The 6803-nt window shown below is 38.0% G+C and overlaps 1 long non-coding RNA gene across 1 annotated transcript in view; it reads right to left on the reverse strand.

Moving 5' to 3' along the window:
* LOC138148182 (uncharacterized) overlaps positions 1-2145 on the reverse strand; it is a 52672-nt gene extending 50527 nt beyond the window's left edge. The window contains exon 1 of the long non-coding RNA XR_011164990.1: positions 2043-2145. This is a non-coding gene — a long non-coding RNA (uncharacterized lncRNA). The remainder of the gene's footprint in view (positions 1-2042) is intronic.
* Positions 2146-6803: the final 4658 nt, after the last annotated feature.

Genomic DNA, 6803 nt, shown 5'->3' on the forward strand with positions numbered 1-6803 from the left:
TTTCCTGGGGGCAGAGGAAGGACAGCACTACAGCACCACCTGTTCCCAAAGTCCACTGACCTCTCACTTTGTCTTTGGCATTTATGAGCTGGTAATTCTGGAAACTGCTACAGCTGCTGGTGATCAATCCAAACTCCTGAAGTCCCTCCAGCCAGGGCTTGTCATGGCTACCCTGAGGCTAAAACCTCAGACTCACACAGGGCTGGGCTCAGCTCCCAGTGTGCTGCCACGTACCCTTCCTGTCCACGTGATGGGCTGTCTTCAGTGGGAGGTTTGTTTTTATTGCTTTGTGGGTTCTGTAGCCCTAAAGTTTTTTTTAGAGTCTCTTTTTGTTGGTATTTTTAGTGGTTATGGAGGGGGCATATGGAGTTTTCCTGTTTCTATGCCACCATCTTGGTTCCACCCCCGGTCATTTCTTATTATATTAGCTCAATGTAGTGTATCAGCAAGCATCCCAGCATATCCAGGATGGCTGCTAGCACAAGTTATTTGATCTGCTTTTCTAAAGGAAAGCAATTTTTAAAAGTGTTAACAATCATACTCCAATCAAACATACAGAGAAATAGCACAATTCAACAGACAGGGCTTCTAGCTGTATGGAGTATGGTGAAGACCCCTCATAGAATTTAAGCCTGGCTTCCAATTCAGCTTTTCTGTGAAGACAAGCTGTTGACCCAGAGGTGTTCCAGAAGAAAGTATGGGAAGACAGGATGCAAGCACATCTGCACGTAGTTTACTGAATCTGTGGGATCATTATTTTGCTTATTCCCATAGTACCATGAGTGAAGTAAATGAAAGCATTCTCATGGAAACTCAAGCTGGGCTTCTGCTGAATATAGGCCTAAGTTCTTCTCTCCTAAATGAAACTTCCTGCCAAATAAGGTTTTAAATGCTTTTATCAGTTTTCATTGGTTGAAGATTGTTTCCTAGTTCCTTGTATCTGGGTAGATTCCTGTGCTAAATTGTGAAGCCGAGGTCTCAACCAAGGAGGGTAAGGTCAGTAGGAAGTGTTATCTTCATTGGGGTATATAATGATGTATTTTCTCTGTAACTGGCTTCCTTCCACTAGGCCATCCTAGTGGAGGTGACACCCCTTTCTTGCAAGAATTGAATAAATGCTTTCTGTTCCTACCTTGAAAAACTTCTTGTTTTTTTATTAAATTTTGGATAGGGTTATTAATCCCACACTTAGCGATCTGACCTTTACATACATATAGTGTTAGTTACCAGAGAGAGAATCATCAACATCTGGTTTTCAAAGCCAGGAGGCTCAATGGCTAGTCTCATCTGACCAAATCACAAAACTCTTCCCATGAGTGATTCCCAAAGCAAATCTCACGTCAGGGAATATATGTATCCTTCTCCAGGGTCAGAGAAGACCACAACCTTTGTGACTCTGCCAAATTACAAAGTAAGAAAAGGCATGTTCTTTAGTGGAAAAGTAAACGTTCCCTAAGCAAGTTTCTCTTGTTGGGCTCCAAGTGAGTCCCATTAAGGGACAGGAAAGATCTTCAAATTACCTCAACATTACATTTGGCCCCAAGATCTTTCATGCCTATTACCTAAGCTACTTACATCTGAATTAGCATTAACATCTTTTAAATTCATAATAATCCCCACAAAATAAACACATCACATTTGGAATATACATAACATAACAACCAATTACCAGAGTGGTCACATGACCTTAAACACAAAGTGCATGACATTATAATCCCCTCAATACAAAACAAAAATGTCCAAATAAAGTTCTCTTGAGTGTGTGTCCATCCCCCACACAGCCCTTGCAGACCTCCTTCTGGAACTCTCATGTGCAGGGTATAATGAGCCAAGTTCCAGTCTTAACACTGCTCCAGCCCCTGCTTCCAAATCCTGAGGGGAGTCTGGGCAACAAAACCAACAGGGTGGAGTCGTTGGGGATCCATGGCACTTCTCCCCACCCACCACAGACAACTCTACACTCCTCCTAGGTCACAAACTATCCCAGAGGTATGAAACATGGAAAAACATTCAGTGACCCTGCCTTACTGCACAGTCCTTACCTTGTCCTGGGGCTGCATTCTGAACTCCTGGGTTCCTCCCTGTCCTGCAGGAATCAGCCTCTCCTGGCTCCTGCCCAAGCCCTGATGCAGGCAGCTCTCAGTTCCCATTCTTACCTCACCACAGTTGGCAGTAGGCAGTTCTCTGCTCCAACTCCATGACTCCACAGAATCACAGCTACCACAACCAGGAAACAAACAATTGTCCCAGCCCCCACACTTCCTTCTAGTTTATAGTTCCTGCTGACTATGAATTTTGTATCAGCAAGCACCCTAGCTCACCCAGGATGGCTGCTAGCACAAGTTCTTTGACCTGATTTTCTAAAAGAACAACTCAAAAGGCATTAACAATGAACACTACATACATAAAGCGTTAGCTAAGAGAGAGAGATGTGCCAACATCTAGATTTTCAAAGCCAGAGGGCTCAATGGGTGCCCAGAGTTTCTTTGATTTTTTTTTAAGTGAGCTGTTTTTTTTTTCATTTTCATCTCATTCTCTTGAATTTATCATTTATTTTTAATTTTCAACATTCATTTCCACAGGATCCACAAATTTTTCCTGATTTCTCCTATGCCCTCACCCCAATATGGGAAGTATACTTATTATTCCTTCCCCCAGTCTGCCCTCTCATATATCCCCCCATCCCTCCCTTTAATTCCTTTCCCCTTACTTTCTTGTAGGTCATGATGGATTTCTATATTTCATTGCCTATATATATTATTTCCCAGTTGCATGTAACAATTTTTTAACATTAGTTTTTAAACTTTGAGTTCCACTTTTTCCCTCCTCAATCACCCCCACTGGGAAGATAAGCAATTCAATATAGGTTATTCATGTGTAGTTATGCAAAACATGTCCACAGTAATCATATTTTGAGAGACTAACTATATTTCCCTCCATCCTATCCCTCCCCCCTTTTATTCTACTTTTTCTTTGAGCCTGTCCCTTTCCAAAATTTTTACTTCTGACTACTCCTTCCCCCAAATTAATGTCCATTCTATCATCCCCCCGAAAAAATCCTTTCCCCCCTACTTTCCTGTAGGGTAAGATGCCCAAATGAGTGTGTATGTTATTCTCTCCTTAAGCCTAATCCAATGAGAGTAAGGTTGACTCCTTCCATTTCACCTCCCTGCTTTTCCCTTTTATAGTAACTACTTCCTCTTCCCTCTTTTATGTGAGATAATTTACCCTATTCTATTTCTCCCTTTCTCCTTCTTCCAATATATTCTTCTCTTGCATCTTAATTTCAATTTTTTAGATATTATCCCTTCATATTCAACCAACCTTGTGCCTTCCGTCAATCATGTACACACAGAGAGACATACACCCACACAAACATATGCATACATATATACACAGATACATATGTGTATATATACATATATGTGTATATACATACACACATACATATACATATACATTCCCTTCCACTATCCTTATCCTGAGAAATATCTCAGTCTCATGAGTTACAAATATCTTCTTTCCATGTAGTAATGTGAACAGTTCAATTTGAATAAGTTCCTTATGATTTCTCTTTCTTGTCTAAATTTTCATTCTTCTCTTGATGATTGTATTTGAAAGTTAAATTTTCTATGCAGGTCTGGTCTTTTCATCAAGAATGCTTGAAAGTCCGCTATTTCACTGAATATCCATATTTTACCATGAAGTATTATACTTAGTTTTACTAGACAGGTGATTTTTTGTTTTAATCCTAGATCATTTGACCTCCAGAATATCATATTACAAGCCTGCTGATTCCTTAATGTAGAAGCTGCTAGATGTTGTGTTATCCTGATTGTGTTTCCAAAATATTCAAAATCTTCCTGACTGCTTGCAATATTTTCTCCTTCACCTTGGAACTCTGGAATGTGGCTATGATATTCCCAGCAGTTTTATTTTTGGGATCACTTTCAAGAGATGATCTGTGAATTCATTCAATTTCTATTTTACCCTATGGTTCTAGAATATCAGGAAAGTTTTCCTTGATAATTTCTTGAAAGATGATGTCTAAGCTCTTTTTTTGATAATGATTTCCAGGCAGTTCAATAATTTTTAAATTATGTCTCCTGGATCTATTTTCCAGGTCAGTGGTTATTCCAATGAGTTATTTCACATTGCTTTCTTTTTTTTTTTCATTCCTCTCCATCTATTTTATGATACCTTGATTTCTGATAAAGTTTTTAGGTTCCTTTTGCTCCAATATAATTTTGAAGGAAATATTTTCTTCAGTGAACTTTTGAAATTCCTTTTCCATCCGGGCAATTTGGCTTTTTAAGGTATTCTCCTCATTGGCTTTTTGGAACTCTTTTGCCATTTGAGTTAGTCTATTTTTAAGGTGTTATTTTCTTCAGTATTTTGGGGATCTTCTCTAGCAAACTGTTGACTTGTTTTTCATGATTTTCTTGTTTTACTCTCATTTACCTTTTCAATTGTTCCTCTGCTTCTCTTACTTGATTTTCAAAACCCTTCTTGAGCTCCCACATGGCCTGCAACCAATTCATATTTCCTAGGAGGTTTTTAATGCAGAAGTTTGGAATTTGTTGTATTCTTCTGGTTCTATGTTTTGATTCTCTTTGTCACTAAAACAAGATTCTATAGTCTGATTTCTCTTCCTCTATTTGCTCATCTTGCCAAACACTTGACATTTTATTCATGTAAAACATATCCATAATAGTCATGTTGTGAAAGAAACAAAGATTAAAAAAGTCAAGAAAAATAAAGTTTAAAAAAAGTATGCTTCAATGAACATGCAGACATCAGGTCTTTCTTTGGGAGGTGGATGGTATTTTTATCATAAATCCTTCAGAGCTGTTTTGGATCACTGTATTTCTGAAAACAGCTAAATTATTCATAGCTGATCATCTTACAATATTGCTGTTACTTTGTACACAGTAAATTTCACTTTGCATCAGCCCATGCAAGTCTTCCCAGATTTTTTCTGAAAGCATACTGCTCAACATTTCTTTTAGTACAATAGTATTCCATCATAATCACATACCAAAACTTGTTCAGTTATTCCCCAATTGTTGGGCATCTCTTCAACATCTAATTCTTTACCCCAGAAAAGAGCTGATATAAATATATTTTGTACATACAGGTTTTTTTTTTCCTTTCTGTTTCTTTTTTTCTTAATCTCTTTTAGGATATAGACCTACTAATGGTGTTACTAGGTCAAAAGGCATGCATGGTAGTATAGACCTTTCAGAATAGTTCTAAATTGCTTTACAGAATGGTTGAATTCCTTCATAATTACACCAACAATGCATTAGCATCCCAGTTTCCCCATATCCCTTCCAACATTTCTCATTTACTTTCTGTCCTATTAGCCAGTATAATTGGTATGAGGTAGTACTTCTAAATGTTTTAATTTTCATTTCTCCAATCATAGTGAGCTAGAGTATTTTTTCATATGATACATTTTATTATATCATCTGAAAACTGGTCATATCTTTTAATCATACATCAATTGGGGAATGTCTCTTATTTTTAGAAATTTGATACATTTCTCTATATATTTGAAAAGTGAGGTCTTTATCAGAGAAATTTACTTATTTTTTTTCATAGATACTATTGCTAACTATAATTCTCTCAATTCTATCCCTTCTCATTTATTCTATTCTCTCTCTCCTTTCATCTTGTCTCTCTTCAAAAGTGTCTTAATTCTGACTACCCTCTTGTAAAGCCATGCATGAGCAACTTTCCAGAAGACTGCGGCTATGAACAGCTTTCAAAATACTGATTACATAGTATAGCAATCTCTCTATTTATTCAATAACAAATAAGACAAAAAAATTCACAGAAAATCAAGGTAAAGCATTCACAAAGTTATAACTTACCACAGAAAATCAAAATACAGCATTCACTAAGTCACAACTCAACAACTTGTCACTAAAACTGCCACATAGTTTTCACCAAAGTGCAATCTTTTAGTATCTCAATCATTTAGTAACTCCATCATTTAATCATCCTTAATTCAATCAGTCTTAAGGAGGAGAGCCTCCTTAATCCTTAACTCACTCCTTAAGGGAAACAAAGTACAATAGTCAAAGTTCTCCACCCATGAGGTGCAATTAATTTACAATATCAATCACTAATCACTACTCTCTTAAGGGGTAGTGGAAAATACACAGGCCATCCACCCCTCAGGCAAAAGTAAGTTACAATTTTGATAGTCACTATTCAGTACTCTCTTAAAGGGTAGTGGAAAATATATAGGCAATGTATACCTATGTCACATGTAAGTTACAATTTTATCAGACAATACGCAGTATCAACAGAGAGGTTTTTTTCATCTTGACTCAGGACAGGCTTTCGGCTCCTCTTGGTTCCTCTTACATGGTTGCAGCTTCTACCTGAATGTAACCAACTGTCACCTGGATTCAAAGGCAGAAAACTCCCATCTCCTTGTCCAGTTCTCCGTGCAGTTCCTGATCCACATTGAAGCTCACGGTGTCCAATCCATTTCCAATCCTTCACAGTCTCTCCCTGGGAAGAGAAAATTTAAGAGAGCCACAGACAGGCATAGTACCGACACCACGGTCATGCTTCCTCTGGTAGTACCAGCTGGCCCTTGAAATCTTCAACACCTCTGTTCTCAAAATCAAAATCACTTTCTCCACAGAAGTTCCAGAGCAGCAGCACACTTCAGATGCTCACTGAGAGAAATTCTCTCTCTCTCTCTCTCTCTCTCTCTCTCTCTCTCTCTCTCTCTCTCTCTCTCTCTCTCTCTGTCTCTGTCTCTCTCTCTTTCATATGTACATAGA

Source organism: Petaurus breviceps, unplaced genomic scaffold (assembly GCF_028583685.1).
Source record: "Petaurus breviceps papuanus isolate PSGF00001 unplaced genomic scaffold, PetGlider_PUasm1.0 90822, whole genome shotgun sequence".
Classification (NCBI taxonomy): domain Eukaryota; kingdom Metazoa; phylum Chordata; class Mammalia; order Diprotodontia; family Petauridae; genus Petaurus; species Petaurus breviceps.